At 33.0% G+C, this 17,484-nt stretch overlaps 1 long non-coding RNA gene and 1 pseudogene across 1 annotated transcript; both read right to left on the bottom strand.

The window, feature by feature from the left end:
* Positions 1-2,620: 2,620 nt before the first annotated feature.
* LOC121239194 lies at positions 2,621-5,678 on the bottom strand (annotated as a pseudogene).
* Positions 5,679-11,380: 5,702 nt separating this feature from the next.
* Positions 11,381-16,907, bottom strand: LOC121239195. The gene is made up of 3 exons (XR_005935256.1): positions 16,898-16,907; positions 14,709-14,712; positions 11,381-11,616 (listed from the first exon to the last, which is right to left on the bottom strand). It is a non-coding gene; the product is annotated as an uncharacterized LOC121239195 (long non-coding RNA).
* Positions 16,908-17,484: the final 577 nt, after the last annotated feature.

Here is a 17,484-nt window from a genome sequence, read left to right as displayed (position 1 = left end):
CATAATCACTTGCTAATGCATGAGGCAGGCCGGGAGAGGTGTAAGCATCGTGAGATCCGTTATCTTCGATCTCAGAAACTACTTTCAGTCGAGTTTACTATCTCATGTGAGGGATGGTTTAGACGTTCCAGGGCCTTTTGTACACTTATTTTGAGTGTGATGTTTCCATTAAGCATATAGTTCATAACTCCTGCCTTTTTGTACATACTGGGCTCTTGACCCGAGTTATGGGCCAGCTCTATGGGCTTTTCTAGACCACGCACCACTTACCCAACAAACCAATGATTTTAGGACGAATCATCATATTATCTCCGATATGGAGAGTGATTATAATGTGACAAACACAGGAGATATGTAAAATATCATCGTAGCATTTAGTGTTATAAACCTTCATTTACTTCCATTTATTTTGAGATCTATAGTTCATATCCGTTATGGTCCCATAGAATCTCTCACACACTCTCATGTGAAGGGAATATTCTGGCGTGGGGGCTCACATCACACCCCAATGATTGAGAACGAACAGGAGGAGGAGGAGGAGGAGGAGGAGGAGTAGGGATTTGCGCAAGGAATCCAAAGCCTTACCATGTTGTTACCTTTTTCAGGTAGTAGTATGGGGATCCAAAGATATTTGTCTCCTGAACTGAACAAAAGAAAGGAGAGAAGGAGAACAACTCAACTTTCTGCCCACATGTGAGCAGCGCCACTAACAAACCCAACCCCACCCATGTGCTCTACTTTGGTTGCGTGCAATTGCATTGATGTGACTCATTTTTACTTGAAAGCGTTGGCATTTGTTGCTTGAAAGATATTACAACACACACACACACACATACATATGTTGTTTGTGCCCGTCGTTCAAATTAGGTGTCAATTGTATTTGCAGCTTTACGGGTACATGTCAATAAGAAAAGCTATACATGTCCTAGATAAATATGCTTTCTTTAATACTAAAAATGCACCCAAAAAATAGTATGGTTTCGTTATCCAATAAATTGAAATGCTTTTCATTTTTATTTTTATTTTTTTTTTTTGTATCCTTTTTCTTTCTTTCTTTCATTGCAAATACATTGGAAATCTAAATCATTTGAAATTGGGATGGTCGAAGGATATGAAGCATCTGAGAAAATCCTTGGAAGTTTCCCACCAAAGTGGAGGATGACACACTACATTTGAAGAATATTGGTGATGGTACGCCCTAATCTTCTCTTGGATGGAGCAACGGGTGAAGTTGCCAATGAAATTCTAATCAATAAAGGTTTCCGGAAGATGTATTAATGCATGGTCCTATCTCTCACCCAAATGACCAAAAATCCATGCAAGTACCCACGTTGTTGGGGGGAAGGGGAGGGGTGCGAAGTTATTTGTTTGATAAGGTGTGAGAATGTGCTTTCTTGAAAACCTACTTCATACATGGACCGGAAGTTTCCCGCATGAGTGCTGAAAAAATAAACACCCTTTACTAAGATATTGCTGTCGAATGCAACTTCCCTCGTTTCGTACCATACCATCCTGTGTAAATTGTTATATTGCAGACTTTTCTGTATATGCATACAAAATAAAAATCTCTCCCTCGAGTGTTTGACTGTGACATGCAAACATCCTCTTTGAAACAAACTCCAACTTCTTGACAAGTCATTACATCTTTCTTAACTTTCTCCCATGCCGTATATGCATGTTCATATCTAATCAACCCCAATTGGGTGTGGCGCAGCTAGAAAGAACTTTCAGGGTGAGTCTTTAAATGCAAACGTTTTGAATCCAAGTAGCCAGGTATGATAACTGGGATGATGGCAGTCCTCTTCATGACCAGTACTCAAGGACTAGAAGTCTTTGTTAAATGAAGATAAAAAGTGTCGAATTGAGAATGAGTGAGATATTTTACTCTTGAAAAGGCTTGTAAATTTCCAAAAAGCTAATGATTTGGTTCATTTATTAACTACGCGCAAAGAGGGGCAAGATATTTTTATTTGGAAGAGTAAAAATAATGATAATTTTAATCATAAAAGTGATCGAGAGTGTATCAATATTCGGATGCCTTGTTTATATTCTTAAGAATCAAGACTTTGTTATCGAATATCATGTCAAAAAGAGTAAAATATCCATATCATGTAAAAAATTAGATCTCAAGAAATCATAAATTTCATGAAACAAACCAAATACTTTTCTAATTCAAATATATATTTAAGTTAGTACAATACACTTCCCCAAATAATACTTAATATCATCACCATGCTATATATATAACATTATAAGCTGCGGGCTACAATCTTGTGCAGCCGCTTCAGCCTTTAAACCCTAACAATTTTCCAACCCCTTCTGTTCTTTTTTTTTTTTCACCTTAGATAAGTTACACTTGCATCCTTCACACCCCACTCCCCAAAAAGACCCACCCACTATTTTTCCCCCCTAAAAAAAAAAAAACAAAAACACTCCCTAATTTAGTAATTTCCACTCACTTATTGCTCCAACAACAACAATACTTTCACAGTCCCCAACACACCCCAGTCAAAAAAAGAAACCACAATCTAAAAACTGGCGCCAATAAGGGTAAAAACGGTAAATAGGTTATGGCGGGAATTCTAAAATGTTGACTCTGACTCTTGACTTCCTTTTTGTGTTTTGGGGTGAGGGTTCATCAAATCCTGAAATTTTTGCCGGTGAATGTTTGACCGAACTGCCAATGGGCGGGAACAATGTTCCAGGAGGTAGAGGTGCGGCGGTCGCTCCCCGTGACTCTAAACGACAGCGTTTGGCCGACCAAGACAGCATTTGACTGCCAGTTCTGGCCCCAGTTGCGGCTCATGGTCATCCAGCCTGTCCTGGAGCCCTTCACACTCACGCGCACGATGTCCCCTGAGCCTGCAACGTTGGATATCAAAACCAAGTTGAAGTAACGGAAGCCGTTGATTGTGAACCTGATTCCTCCGTGCTTACGGCATGGCACCCTGCATAAATAAGTCCAACAGGTCAGTTTCGTCATTTGGGAAAAGGTCCGTGATTTTAGGGTGGGGCACAAGTTGGGTGTGAAGAAAATCAGAAACCCTTTTTTTCGGGTTTTTCACATTCATCAACGTTGTAGGATTGCCTTGATGGGACATCGAAACACCAACACAACATCATGCGCATGGTTCGGTGTGTCCCCTCAGATTTCCTGCCCAAAACTATGGAACGGTCCAGATCCTCCGGATTAGATCAGGCACACTACCCAAAAGTAAAAAAGCAAAAAAAAAAAAAAAAAAAAAAAAGGCAGGGATTATTGTGTTCAAAAGGACTCTATGAAACGACACCGTTTGTTTCCTCTCTCATTTGGCACAATCCTGAGTACCCAAATCTTTCATGTATTGGAACTGTTGTACGTAAAAGCGTTTTTAAGGGAATATAATATAATACCTTAAAAGATTTAACCGAAAGGTCAAAAGTAAAAACAATAGCCAATAGCCTACTAGGGTTACACTTTTGCTTTGCTATAAAAAGAACCAACTCCCACGCCCTAAAAGCCTATAGGGCTTCAAGAGGTCCAAGAAAGAGAGGCCCCTATTTTATATTTATATATATGAATAATGTTATATTTACGCATAATTTTTTACACGTTATTATATTACGTAAGATTGAAAAAACTCTAGGTTTCGTTAGTCTTTTAGGATTCAACATAGACCAGATATTTTACAACACATTGCAAAATAATTTTTTATATGATATTTTATAAAAATATTACTCATTCAAAATATAATTATATAAAATATTATGTATATTTTTCGTAAAAACAAACCCCGAAAAAGTGACCAAAAAATTAAAAAACGGCCCGAAGGTCCACCAAGATAGAGACCCTTCTAACTAACCAAACGAGAGGACAATTAAAGATTTGTTTGAATAGTGAGAGTCTCACTATTATTCTTTATTTTTATTATTATTTTTTACTTATTTTTTATTATTTATTACTTTTCATTTAATTTTTATTATTATTTAATATTTTATTATTATTATTATTTATAAATATTTTTAATGCTTCTCAAATATTTTTACTATTCAAACCGAGTAACCATATCGGAAATTAAGTGGCCTGAGTAAAAGCCCCCCACCATCTGACAAAAGCAATAAAGTTCAGCACCAGTATCCGGCCCATATGGACCATTATCCCTCACACACGAGCCACTAACTACCATTCACCAACATTATTTAAAAAAAAAAAAGTTAATTTTTTTTTATTTTAGGAGACCATAAATTGAAGTAATGTAATCTGGGTCTGGTTAGCATTATAGGTTAATTTTCCGAATAAAGAAAAATAAAAGGCAACAGTTGACTTCTAGGTGGTAGATATGGTTGATATTATCATGTCATATTATGTTAGGTGATAGAGATTTTATAAAAATCATTAAAATGAAAATTTGTAGAATTAATTTTTAAAAGGAAAATGATTTATATACAATAATTTTTATAATATTTTACACAATAATATTTTAAATAAAAAGTATCTTTATAAAACATCTTATAACAATATTTTAAATGAGGGATGTAATATCTTTATTTTATAATATTATTATATAATATGTCGTGTGTATATTAATTACCCTTTTTACAAACCTATATGTGATCTAAACATTTTTCTACTCATTTATCTACAACTTTTATTCAAGTACGAATATGGTTGTTGAGGGTTGTTAAGCACTTGTTACGAGGTCACGTTGCTGATCATGCACTGATAACACGAAGGTTTAGCAGTAATATATATAGCAGAGAGGTGGCTTACCGGCGGTAGGCGACGGGGACAATTCCGGCCCGGTACTCGGCAATCTTGAGGAACATTGGCATGGCGAGGTCAAAGTGGGGCGAGGAGGGTTGCACCAGCCGCCATTGTCGTTGGGGAGGCATAGTTTGGTGGGCAAAAGTTAGTGGCTGTGACAAGGATTGATGGGCTGCCGGAGTGGCACCACGTCGGGTCATTTGCGCACTTGATCTCAAAGCAGGCACCGCAGCTCAGGCCATTGTTGAACAGTGCAGTGCTCAGCGCGGCAGTGTTCACGCCGTAGCCTTGGCTGTAGAGGTTGCCGTATCCACAAGCTCCACCTGTAGACAATAAATGAGAACACACACTCAAGCTAGGATAATATACGAGTTTTCCCCAAAACAAAGACTGTAGTTTAATTGAATTAGGTAATATTGACAATGACAAAAAGTTTTCAAACCCAAAATGGGATTACAAAGATGGACCGTGGAATACAGAGTTTCAGGTGGGTCTTTGATGTTTCCTTGAACAAGCCGGTCAGGAGATAGAATCTCGAACAATATAACAGGGGGACTCTGCTATTTCTTATGTAATGAAATAATGCAGTGAAAATGGTTCACAAATTCCATTAAAACTTGCGGGAACTTGCAGATTCAAAGGAACTTAAAAAAGAAAAACACAGTGAATTGGGTTAGAAAACATACCCATTGTGCCAGAGGCATCAGCGCCTCCATAGAAGGTAGCATGAGCGGTCTGCCAGGCACCCCCAGAGTAAACTCCGGGGATTCTAGCTTCTGCCATCCACATTAACGAGATAAGAGAGGCAATGCACACCACACTCACCACACCCATTTTTCTTTTTTTTCAGACACTAGAAAACAAACACAGAGCAAGAGACAGAGGGATAGAGAGAGGGAGCGAGAGATATTGGAGATGATGGATGAAGTGGAATGGTGGTGGAGTACTTATGGGCGCCTGGGGAGTGGCAACAGGAGCAACATTTGAAATTTCCAAACACGCCCATCATTTTTCTCGTTTTACCTTCCCTTCCGTATAGGGCCAAAATAGAAAATCGCAACTTATGGGGCCCTCTTCCGCAAACTAAAAAGTGCTGGGGGGTGTCTATAAGTTATAACCACCTTCGCTAGACGTCGCGTATAAATACACTCCAATTGCGTTAAAATATGTACGGATAAGTTGGGGTCCGCGTGAAACAAAGGGTTTCATCTCCCCAATCGATGGGAGGAGGTGTACTGCACGCAGTTCAGGCGTGTGGGAGAAGGGAGATTGATTCTCTTTTCTCATTTATTTATTTTAATAAAACTCTAGCTATAGGTTGCTTGTAGCTTGTTCACTCCCAAGACGCGTTTTTCTCTGTCCTTACCGGAGCATACGATATGTATTTGTAATACGTAAGAGAATAAAAAATTAAAAAAAAAAAAAAAGTAAAAACAAAACAAAAAGAAGAAGGAAAAAAAAAAAGAAAAAAATTATCTGGAATTAAGAAGAATATAAAAGCAGTAGAAATTAGAAAACCCATGTCAAAATTATTCATTTATTATATTGATAATGGAATACCGTTTTACATCAGATGTAATATTTTTTATTGGTTAATAAGCATTTAATGTTATTTATTAAATGCTATAGGTTACCATTAAATATTATATGATGGACCATTTTCCTTTTTTTTTTTTTACTGTGCAAGACAATATTCTATAAAGACATTCTATTTGCAAAATTCTTTATTCTAATGATATTTTATTATTACTCATTCCTATCAAGAAATATTTAGTATATAATATATTTTAAAAGTAAAGCTAGAAATTCTACAAAATCCTTGTAATAATACACTGTACTTATCTCCCCGTCTGACTTATATACCCTTAGCAAGCTGCTGTACATTATTATTCACGAGATTAAGGTCAGGTGTTTCATAAATTCTCGCATCTTATTTTATTTAATTATTAATAATTTTTTAAATTTTTAATTAAAATATAAAAGATAATTTAATTTTTTTAATTCAAAAATTAAAATTATATTTTAATAAAAATTTATTTAATTTTTATCTAATATTATCTCATAATAAAAATCTAATAATAAAATAAACAAACAAAAAAGAAAAGAAAATAAGTAGCGAAAGGAAATAGATCCAGATGAGAGAAGCTGCTTTTTGGGTCCACAGGGTGACAGGAAGATGAAGCGTGAGGAGCGGCTGTGATTTGAGGGTAATTTTGAGTTTTGGGGGAGGGGGGGGGCCCCTAGGGTCCAGGAAAGATTTAATGGGGTATGAGACATGAAATATTGTAAACCCCACCAATAATAATAGTAATAATGGAAAGATGGTGCCCAGAAGAGCAAAAGACAGGGGCCAACTATAAGACACTGAGGTAACGAGCATCCAACGTGGGTGTCGGGACCCACTTAATCCCGTAATCATCGGTCCATATGCTGCCCCTGCCCCAGAAGGCGTTTTAACTGTTTGTGGGCCACCACACACCACACCAAACATAATCTCGAGCCACACGCACGCGCGCCCGCGCAAATCTTAAATCTCCGTACCAATTTTTTCTTCTTTTTTACTTTGCCACCTCTCCTCAGCATGCATGCATGTTGTTCGAATAATCATTGTTCTTAACTTATTTATGTTTGCTTGTAACTGTCAGTTAGATTCTTAAGAAATATTTTTTATTTATATTTTGTCATTTTAGGTATATTAATTATGTAACATACTTGTGTTCAAACTTGTTAAAATAAAATCACGTAAAATCAACTCTATTAGCAAGTAATATTAAAGATGACGAAATTCATAGTGAAAATTATTATTTTTTTAATATCATTTATTTAAATTTCAGTTGCGTTTGGATAGTAAGATTTTCTGAAGTATTATGTGAATAGTAATAAAAAATTAATAGTAGTGAATAGTAGTGAAAAATAAAATAATAAATAATAATAATGTATAATGTCTGAGTATCCAAAGGCTTTATCCCATAATTCTCTTAAATAAAATATATATTTCAAGATGTCAACAAAAGAAAAAGAAGTTATAATATTTCTTAATTACCAGCAACTTTAAATTTTAATTATTCTTGGTTTACAGAAAAGTTAGTTAGTTAATGGAGATACATGCATTGGATGCCTTCACTAGTATCTAATACCATGACCTACTTTTATTTTGTCTTCTTTCTCTTCTAGCTAGGAACTTTCTTTGTTTGTCAACAAACACATCGTATTTATGTAATTAATAATCTACATGAAAAGGAGTGGCAACATTTGGATTTTGTGCCACAAACTTATAAGTTTAAGATGCAAATTTCAATTTGGTTTAGATATCTAAATAATCAGTTCGATCGTCGTTTGTTGGAAAGTTGTGCATTCCAGAATATCATCATCCTTTGGGATCGATCGATCAATTTGATGGATATTAATTGTTTTAAGTTCTAAAGTTTGGCGGAAAGATAAAAAGAGTTAGGCAAATGTGAACTCAAACCAAGAAAATCATGTATGCAAGTTCAGTAAAGCAAGAACATGTACGTTTGATCAGATCAGAAACTGTGTTTTCACTCTGATCTATGAATTTCACATCATATATATATAATAGAAAAAGCAGAGAACTACTGCTTGGGGCTCATGATGGCCGAGATCTATAATTCCTGAAATTATTTGAGATATTGATCATATTGCACATGACCACCTACTGCCATTATGGAATATTGTTCAATATTTGAAATTTAGGTGCACCCAAAAAATTCAAACCCCCCGTCACCAACCATGCACAGCATCACATGAAGTATCTAAATGTTGCACCATTTTCATTTTTCTGTTAAATTTTTTTTTTATATTTTTTCGAAAGTAATAAAACAAAAATGGGTTTATAAACGTCAAAGGTCTAAGCTTTTATGATTGTGTAGAGGTTAGAATCTTGGTTTACACTTTCTTACTGCAATATTGGCCTCATAATTTACCCATTCCCAGACAACACATGACCGGCAATAAAAAAAGAAAACAAAGAAGTGATTGAAAGATCTCTATCTTAATGTTATAAGATCATGTGCTACAGTGGCGGATCTACATAGAGCTTGGGGTGCCATGACCCACCCAAATTTTTTTCAAATTTCAAAATTGTCCCTAAACTTTATTTATGATTCCATGTATATATATATATAGAAATTGACCCCCAAAAAAATTCATAATTTCCTTATTCCCATATATTTTGTAAAATTTCAATATATATATAAATGTCTCTATCCAATTTTTTCTTATAACTCATTTTGTAAAATTTTTATATATTATCTATTTTTAAGGATGTGACCCCACTAAAATTAAATTAAAACTAAGATTAAGAGAAATAATAAACTATTAACATTGACCCCAAAAATTTTTATTATACAATATTAAGTTTATTAATCTAGAATCCAAAGTGAAAATATAAGAAAAATCATTTAAGATTAATGGTTTATATGAAAAATAGTGGAGATGTTTTATCCTCTAAACTTCATTGAGCAAGAAAATTTTTATTTAAGATTTCAATTGCAGCATTCTATATACTTAATGTATAGATAGAGTTTACATGAAGTTTGATAAACTAACTTAGATATTAGAATGCAGTATTATAATATTCTAAAAGATCACTCGATAGCTAGTTCTTATGAAAAAAATAATTTCTAAATACTTCATATTTACAAAAATAATAATAGATAAATATTATTCTACAAAATATTGTCGTCAAAATTAAATCTAAAACAGACATTAAGTTGTGTTTTTAAAATTTTATTTTTATACTATTTGGCAAATTATCAAAATTTAATTTTATATACATTTATGTTTTATATTTTGTAATATTTTTTCATTTTATATAAACATCTCGTATGGTAGAAAAGTCAGTCAATTTAAAAAAAAAATTGTCGTTTCTGTCACTGATGTGCTAGATTGACTGCACTCAAACTTATGCAAATATATATATATGTATATGAATTCTTTAAAAAAGAAAAAGAAAAATATCATGCGTGGCAAGTTATTGTGGCCTTACTTATATTTGTGAGCAATAAAGTCATTGAGTTAAGGAGTCTCTCCCAATTCTATAGGCAGAAAATGTATCCGATCGAACAACCATAAGCTTTTCGCACTGAATGAGATGTCGTCTAGGATATTAAAAAAATCAGAAGAAAGAGTGGGGATGGAATTTATATTTACGTGTACAAGAAGGAATAGGTCACGTGGAAACAATAATGAACAAATTGGGTAGAAAGCGTGGGCTGCCTGACTATCTCGCATTGCTAATTTTTAACTTACGTTGGCATGGCAAAGTTGTCACACCCTTGAATCTGATGAACTCCAACCCCCATGTGCTCTCCACGCATGAGTCACGGCTAATTTGCTTTGTAGATACCCTTTCCAAAACCATTCTACGAATACACACGTGGACGAACAAATTTTTTTAATTAATTTTTTCTAAAAATAAAAAATATATTGTTTTCTTTGTATACAAGTTTTTGAAAATTACTTTTTAAGGCCTTGTTTATTTTTATAAATAGGATAAGATAAGTTGAGTAAAAATTAAAAATTGAATAAAATATTATTAGAATATATTTTTTTAGAGTTCCGCTTCTAAACGGTCTGGCTGATATTAGAAGGAAAGCAGCCCTCATTTCATCCGCTGTCATGTCAAAAATTACACAATAATTTCAATAGTCTCACTCTACGAAGAAAAGCTCGCTTCCCCTCCTCTTTGCTCTGCTTCCATCACATTGATTTCTGCCGCCATTTGACCATTGCCTACCATCCCAATCACCACTATCCTACTACCGTCCTCCAGTCACCGTAGAAATTATTTTATTTTTTTCTATCAAAACGGTAGATTTTGTGATTTTTTTTTCTATGCCAAATCTGCATGTGATTTATTTTTTTCCAACCCAAATAAAATGCAAGGCATTATCCGGAATAAACAAGAATGAGCTACGCGATTTTATTTTTCCTAACCAAAATAAAATGCCAAATCTGATAACGTGCATTACAAAAGATGCAATGAATTATTTAGAACCTAGACAATCAAGAACAAACCTAGCATTTTCTGTGATAATTGGGGTGGGTGATGTCGATGGGAGTGGTGGAAAAGAGGAGAGGGGGCGACGTTAATGGATCTAGGGGCGTCGATAGATCTGATCTTGTAACATCCCAATAAAAGGCCCAAACCATATGATATATACTCCAAAAGGATTAGTCAATAATACAATTAGAGTTCTATTGAAACCTTATAAAGAGCAAGAAATTCTCATTTATAAGCAATGTGGGATCTCATATACCACCTACCATTATCCTTATCATATGGGGTGTCACAATCTCTCCCTCTTAAATTACCGACGTCCTTGTCGGGCCAATCTATTGTAGGTGGCACGACTTTAGTCCCACATTTCTAGTTAGAATATGCTCTAATACCATTTGTAACGCCTCAATAGAAGGCTCAAACCATATGATCTATACTCTAAAATAACTAATCAATGATACAATTGGAGCTCCATTAAAACCTTATAAAGAGCAAGAAATTCTCCTTCCCAAATAATGTGGGATATCATATACCACCTACCTTTATTCTTATTATATAGGGTGTCACAATCTCCCCCTTTTAAATTCCCAACGTCCTCGTCGGGCCAATCTATCGTAAGTGACACGGTTCAAGTCCCACATTTCTGGTTGGAATAGGCTCTGATACCATTTGTAACGTCCTAATAGAAGACCCAAATCACATGACCTATACTCCAAAACGACTAGTCAATGATACAATTGGAGCTCCATTGAAACCTTATAAAGAGCAATAAATTCTCCTTCCCAAATAATGTGGGATCTTATATACTATCTACCCTTATCCTTATCATATGGGGTGTCACAATCTCCCCCTCTTAAATTTTTGACGTCCTCGTCGTGCCAATTTATCGTAAGTGACACAGCTCAAGTCTCACATTTCTAGTTAGAATAGGCTCTAATACCAACGTCTCAATAGAAGACCCAAACCACATAGTCTATACTCCAAAAGGACTAGTCAATGATACAATTAGATCTCTATTGAAACCTTATAAAGAGTAAGAAATTCTCATTCTCTAGTAATGTGGAATCTCATACACCACCTACCCTTATCCTTATCATATAGGGTGTCACAGATCTAGTAGCAGAGTGATGAGAGAGAGTAGAGTCATCGAGTTGATGAGGGATTTGATTTCCATTACGGGATTTTTTACTGTGTGCCACACATCCGTTATTAATCCATAGATGGGCTACATGGCAGAAAATTATTAAAGGCTGTTTTCAGCCTAATAACAACATGACCGTTGAAAAGATATTCTCATTTTTTTTAATATTATTTTTGTTTTTAGATTTGAAAAAGTTGAATTATTTATTTTATTTTGTGTGATAATTTGAAAAAATTGTAATGATTAGATGAAATGAATTGAAAAATTTTATGAAACTGACCAAGGCCTAAAAATGGTCAAGCCATCCATTGAGATTTTGGTGATCAGCCATCGAAGGCCACCAAAAATGGTTGTTAGGTGACCGGCTGGCGGCTATCCACAAATTTCTTTAAAAAATTAAAAGTTAATAAAATGTAATATTTTTATAAATATTTTAAATAATGTCTCTAAAATATATACTTTTCATCTTTGAGAGGAATTATGTTAGAGAATGAATATTCTTCTTCTTCCTACTAATTTTTAGCAAGCCTTTATGCCAATCAAACGCAACCGTAGACTAATTTTGTGCACGAATAATTGGAGAACCGCCATTAAAGAGGTCCTAGCTCGCTTCTCCAAGAGGAGAATCAACGTACGTGCGATTATTTTTGTGGAACTCCAAAATAAACACCGCCTTTTGACATTATGTTGGTTTGAAAACTTCGTCGGTGCATAGCTAGCTAGCAGCTTGAGGCATGCGGTTTTCTAAAGTAGCTTCATGGCATGGACCATATAATATAGATACATATATTAATGTGACCGTCGAGTACTTGTACTACTAGTTATCCATATCTATACTTCACTCAAAGGAGAAGGTAGTTAGCAACCGACCGCTACCTATTTCAACAACTTCATTCGATTCAGGGTTAATAGACTAAACAAAAATTCGAAAATCCAACTCCAACAAATCATAGTCAGAGTTGGATTTTTTTTTTCATTTTTTTATTGGAGGTGTACTAGTATGAGCTAATTATTATAAAATAATATGTTTATACTATAATTTAAATAGACTAATAACAGGGCTTAGAAACCAAAACCCTTGCAGCCCAACCCAAAATGGCCAAAACAGAGTAAAAAAAATGGTGTTATTTGAGCCAACACCTCCCCAAACAACCGCACTTCTAAGTAAAACACTCTAAAATGACATTGTTTTACTTGGTTAGGGTTTTGTGCCCCTCAACCTCATTACTCATTCCGATTCAATCTCAAAAGTCAAAATCGTTTCTCTTCTCCCTTCGCTCACTGCCCTCACCCTTGTGCCTCGTCGTTGGCTTCTCTCCCTAACCCAAGTCCCTTTTATCTTGTAACCCTAAGTCCCTTTGCCAATGATTTGCCTTCACCTAGCTCTTCGCCTCTCTCTCTCCTCCTGTCGTCGTTCACCACTAATTCATCATAAGTGTCTCTTCCATCCACCACCATATGTAGGCATGTTGATTTTTCATTTTTGGTACATAAGCATTTTGGGATGATTTTTGGGTAATTTTGCTTCAAAATTTGGGGTTTGTGATTTGGTGGTTGTAATTTTTGGGTGATTTTGCTAGTTGAATCTGTCAATCTTTGGTGGTTGTGTTGAGTGGTAATTTTTTTGCTAGTTGTGAATCTATGATTGGGTGGTTATGGATCCAACTCCGCTTCGACAAGTCAAAGTCATAACGAAGTCTATAGTGGTAGGAGTTGGAGTTCAGAGTCGAACTTTAACAAAGAGTAGGAGTTAGAGTCGAAATTAGGGCTTTCTAACTCCAACTGGTGCTCAGCCTTGAGGGCACATTTGGCAACACCACTGTTCTCAACTATTCTCTGATATTCTCATATATTTCTTTCCCAAACATCACTAAAACACTAAATACTTTTTAATTTTAAATTTTTAACTTTTTCATCTAATCATTATAAATTTATCAAACTTGCAATCAAAAAACAAAAAATAATAATATTTTTTCAAAATTTAAAACAAAAATTATATTAAAAAATTGTATACAAATAATTTTTTAACTTTATAATATTTTATTCAATTTTTCCTCTTTCATTTCCTAAAACTCAATAAAATATCTTAACTCAAATAATTTTATTACAATTTATAGATATACTTATAAGATATTCTTAAGTATCCAAACTGGGACATGAGTCTATCAAGATTGCGAACTTTGAAAGCTAGCTGCTGCTAGCTGCAAGATGAAGGGTAAGGGCCATGAAGAAGAATGGCGCAAGATCAAAACCTAGCTGGCTAGCTCGTAAATGATCAGTGAAAGAAAAAGAGATTCAGATGTTTTTATGTCATAGCATTTCCAAAGGATTTCCCATATATATAATGTTTACACGTCACCATATTAATGTATGAAGCTAACCTCTGTTGTAGTCACGTGCTGTTGGTTAGGATGGAAGAAAAGTTGATCGATCATGCAATGATCATCATATATATTCTGACTCGATTGATGATCTGGTATATATAACAACATTATCATAATTCAAAGGATCACGAGAAAGAGAGTAGGGGTGTAATTGATTCAATTCGATCTAATTTTAGACATATTTTAAAACCGAATCAATATGTATCAATTTGAGAATTGAAGAACTGATACTGAACCGATTCATCACTGAAATCAAAACTTTCAATTTTATTAGTTTCAATCCGATTTTTCCCATATAAATATTATCATACACTGAATAATATTTTTTTAAAACTCAAAGAATCCAACACTGAATATATTAGAAATCAAATATCCTAATACTGCAATGACAAACTGAATATATTAAAAATTTGGTACCATGCTCATTATCTAAACAAAACAAATCTGGCACATCTTTTGCTTCTATGCTCATTATCTAAAGAAGATAATTTTATGTTATTAGATTATTAAACATGAATAATAAGATTTTAAAATTTCATAGTATATTAATTATTAATTTAGCATATAATATATATGATATAATATAAATTTTATATAAAATTTAAAAAATATATATTTATGTATCAGCCCATGTTCTAAAAACCAAAATTAGAACCCAATTGATTTTCAACCGAATTTTTTTAAATAGAAACCGATACAGACTGACCGGTTCGGTCCGATTCACATATATATATATATATATATTTTTTTTTTTTTTATTTTGTTTACAGCCGTGGATTTTTTTTTTTTTTTTTTTGAACAGCCGTGAAATTAGAGAGGTTGAAAGGAGTACTAGGATGAATATTGGTATCGTATGAGACCTGACAGGTAGCTCTTGTTTCCGATTATACATTTAGCATACCAACAGCCTTGATCGTGAAGCTATATTATGATATATTTTTAATAATCAAACTTATTTCTATTTATCAGTTTAAACATTTAGAATTTTATATAAGTGATGATTTAATAAGGTATCAATTAGGTTTTGAATTTAAACCTTGATTTTACATTTCAGTCTGATCATTTGATTAAAATATTTTACATTTTCGACTCACTTATTAAAGTTGTAAATTTAATTATTTCTAACGGAGTCATGAACTGTAGATTAGTATATAGTTAATATTTGAACTCAAAACTTTTATATATATGATGTCATATTAGTCAATATTTATCTAAAAACCTTATATAGATGCAAAAGTTAGATTTATTTATTTATATTATATCGTAATTATTATAATAAAAAAAATAAGATTATTTATCATCGTACCGTGCTTTTTTTTTTTTAATTAATAGAGACTGATAAACTCTTATATATGTGCGTGACATGCATGAGTAATATTTGGCAAATATTTTCAAAAACAGTATTTTACCAAAAAATGAAAAATTCCATAAGAGCATGCACATTGACTTGAACTAATAAAAAAGTTAGTTAAAATTTACATAGTTGATATAAAAAGATACTCCACATTGAATTGGTCAAATATAAAATAAGATGAACTTCTGCTATAGTGGTTGGTCAAAGATAAAGAACTACAATTGATTTATCAAATATTAAAATATTAATTTCTCACTTTAAGCAAATATTAAAATATTAGTTTTTTATTTCAAACAAAAATACTATTTGATTTGTAATTAAAAAATTTAGATAGAATGTTAGATGAGTTTAATCAAATATTTTTTATTATTAACATTAAATGTCTTTTACAAAATATGATTTTTAAATATTAATTTAATTAGAATATAATTATTATTAATATTAAATTGAAAGAACTATAAAATATGATATAAATAAATTAAAAATTTATTAATTTAATAATATTTTATTATTATATAAAGAGTAAATTAATGATTAATTCAGTATAAGGATTCAATTTAAATAAAATAAATAAATATAAAAAATATGATATTATTTAAATTTTAAAAATGTATTAGGCCAAACTAACGAAGATAATTAGAAGTGATTAAGAAGGTGGTGGGTGCGAGGAATTGATGATGCAGACGGGGGCCAGCCAGACAAGACAGCATGCATGCAGGGGTCATGATTGCCTATTTGCCTCTGTTAGAAACTGCTCCTTGATCAGTCCCTTTATACACTCCCCTAACCATGTGATTCTAATCATTCCTTCTTGATTTATTACATCCCCCGACGACTCTTACATTCATACATACATAGAAACGGAAAACCTTCAATGTCTGGTCTCTCTCTCTCTATGCTTCCTGCCTCCACATTTTAATATTTTATAAGGTGGAGGGCATGCACTGGATATATTGTGGGCAGGGTTTTTAATTTTTTTTAATTATAAAATACGTAAATGTCGTATATATTTTTTAAAAATAAATAAATATAAAATTTATATAAAAAATTAATTTTTTAATAATAAATGAACCTGCCTACTGATCATTTTGCTTAGCAATAGCACAGGTTTCTTTCTTTCATAAGGATAATGATTAATGAGTATAAAAGCCAACAAAAAAAGCACCCCAGCCCACAGCTTTGAATTCTTCCAGTTTTTTTGCCCAACATGTTCATTAATATTAATATTGTCTATATATATATATATATATACACACAGTTTCTCTTTCATCATAATGGTCTTAAAAACTTTAGCCCTTTAATTATGGCTACTCAGAATGCGTATATATTAAACCACAATTATGTAATACCAGATGCAAATTCATTAATTGTTTATGTAAGTTTTGTGAGTGATTCAAGCTGTACACGTCATGCTATTCATTACAAAAAATTATTTATTTATAATCATTTATTTTTATAAAAATAATTATTTTTTTATTAAAATAAGTATATTTTGATCATAAATAATTATTCTCGTCTTAAATAATTCGTTACAAATATTTATTTTTCTTATAGTATTATATATAAGTTAATTCTAGCGTTGACATCTGAATATTGTAAAATTTCCTCCCTTTTTGTACTTCTGTTTGTACTTATATATTTATCGTCTTGGGTGCAAAGAATATGATGATCTTGTCTTACAATAATACTGTCAATATTTAATTTGTGTATTTTAATAATTAAATGGGTTTGATGCAGCTAAAACATGTTCTACCCGCGGTTTTTGACTTCATCTATTTGGGTCGTAATGTAATGGCAGACTTTGAGCATTTCAAGGAAAAGCATGGTCGATCTTAAGAG

This window comes from Juglans microcarpa x Juglans regia, chromosome 7D (genome assembly GCF_004785595.1).
Source record: "Juglans microcarpa x Juglans regia isolate MS1-56 chromosome 7D, Jm3101_v1.0, whole genome shotgun sequence".
NCBI lineage: Eukaryota > Viridiplantae > Streptophyta > Magnoliopsida > Fagales > Juglandaceae > Juglans > Juglans microcarpa x Juglans regia.
Note: the sequence above shows the minus strand (reverse complement) of the source record. Positions and strands in the feature narration are given on the sequence as shown.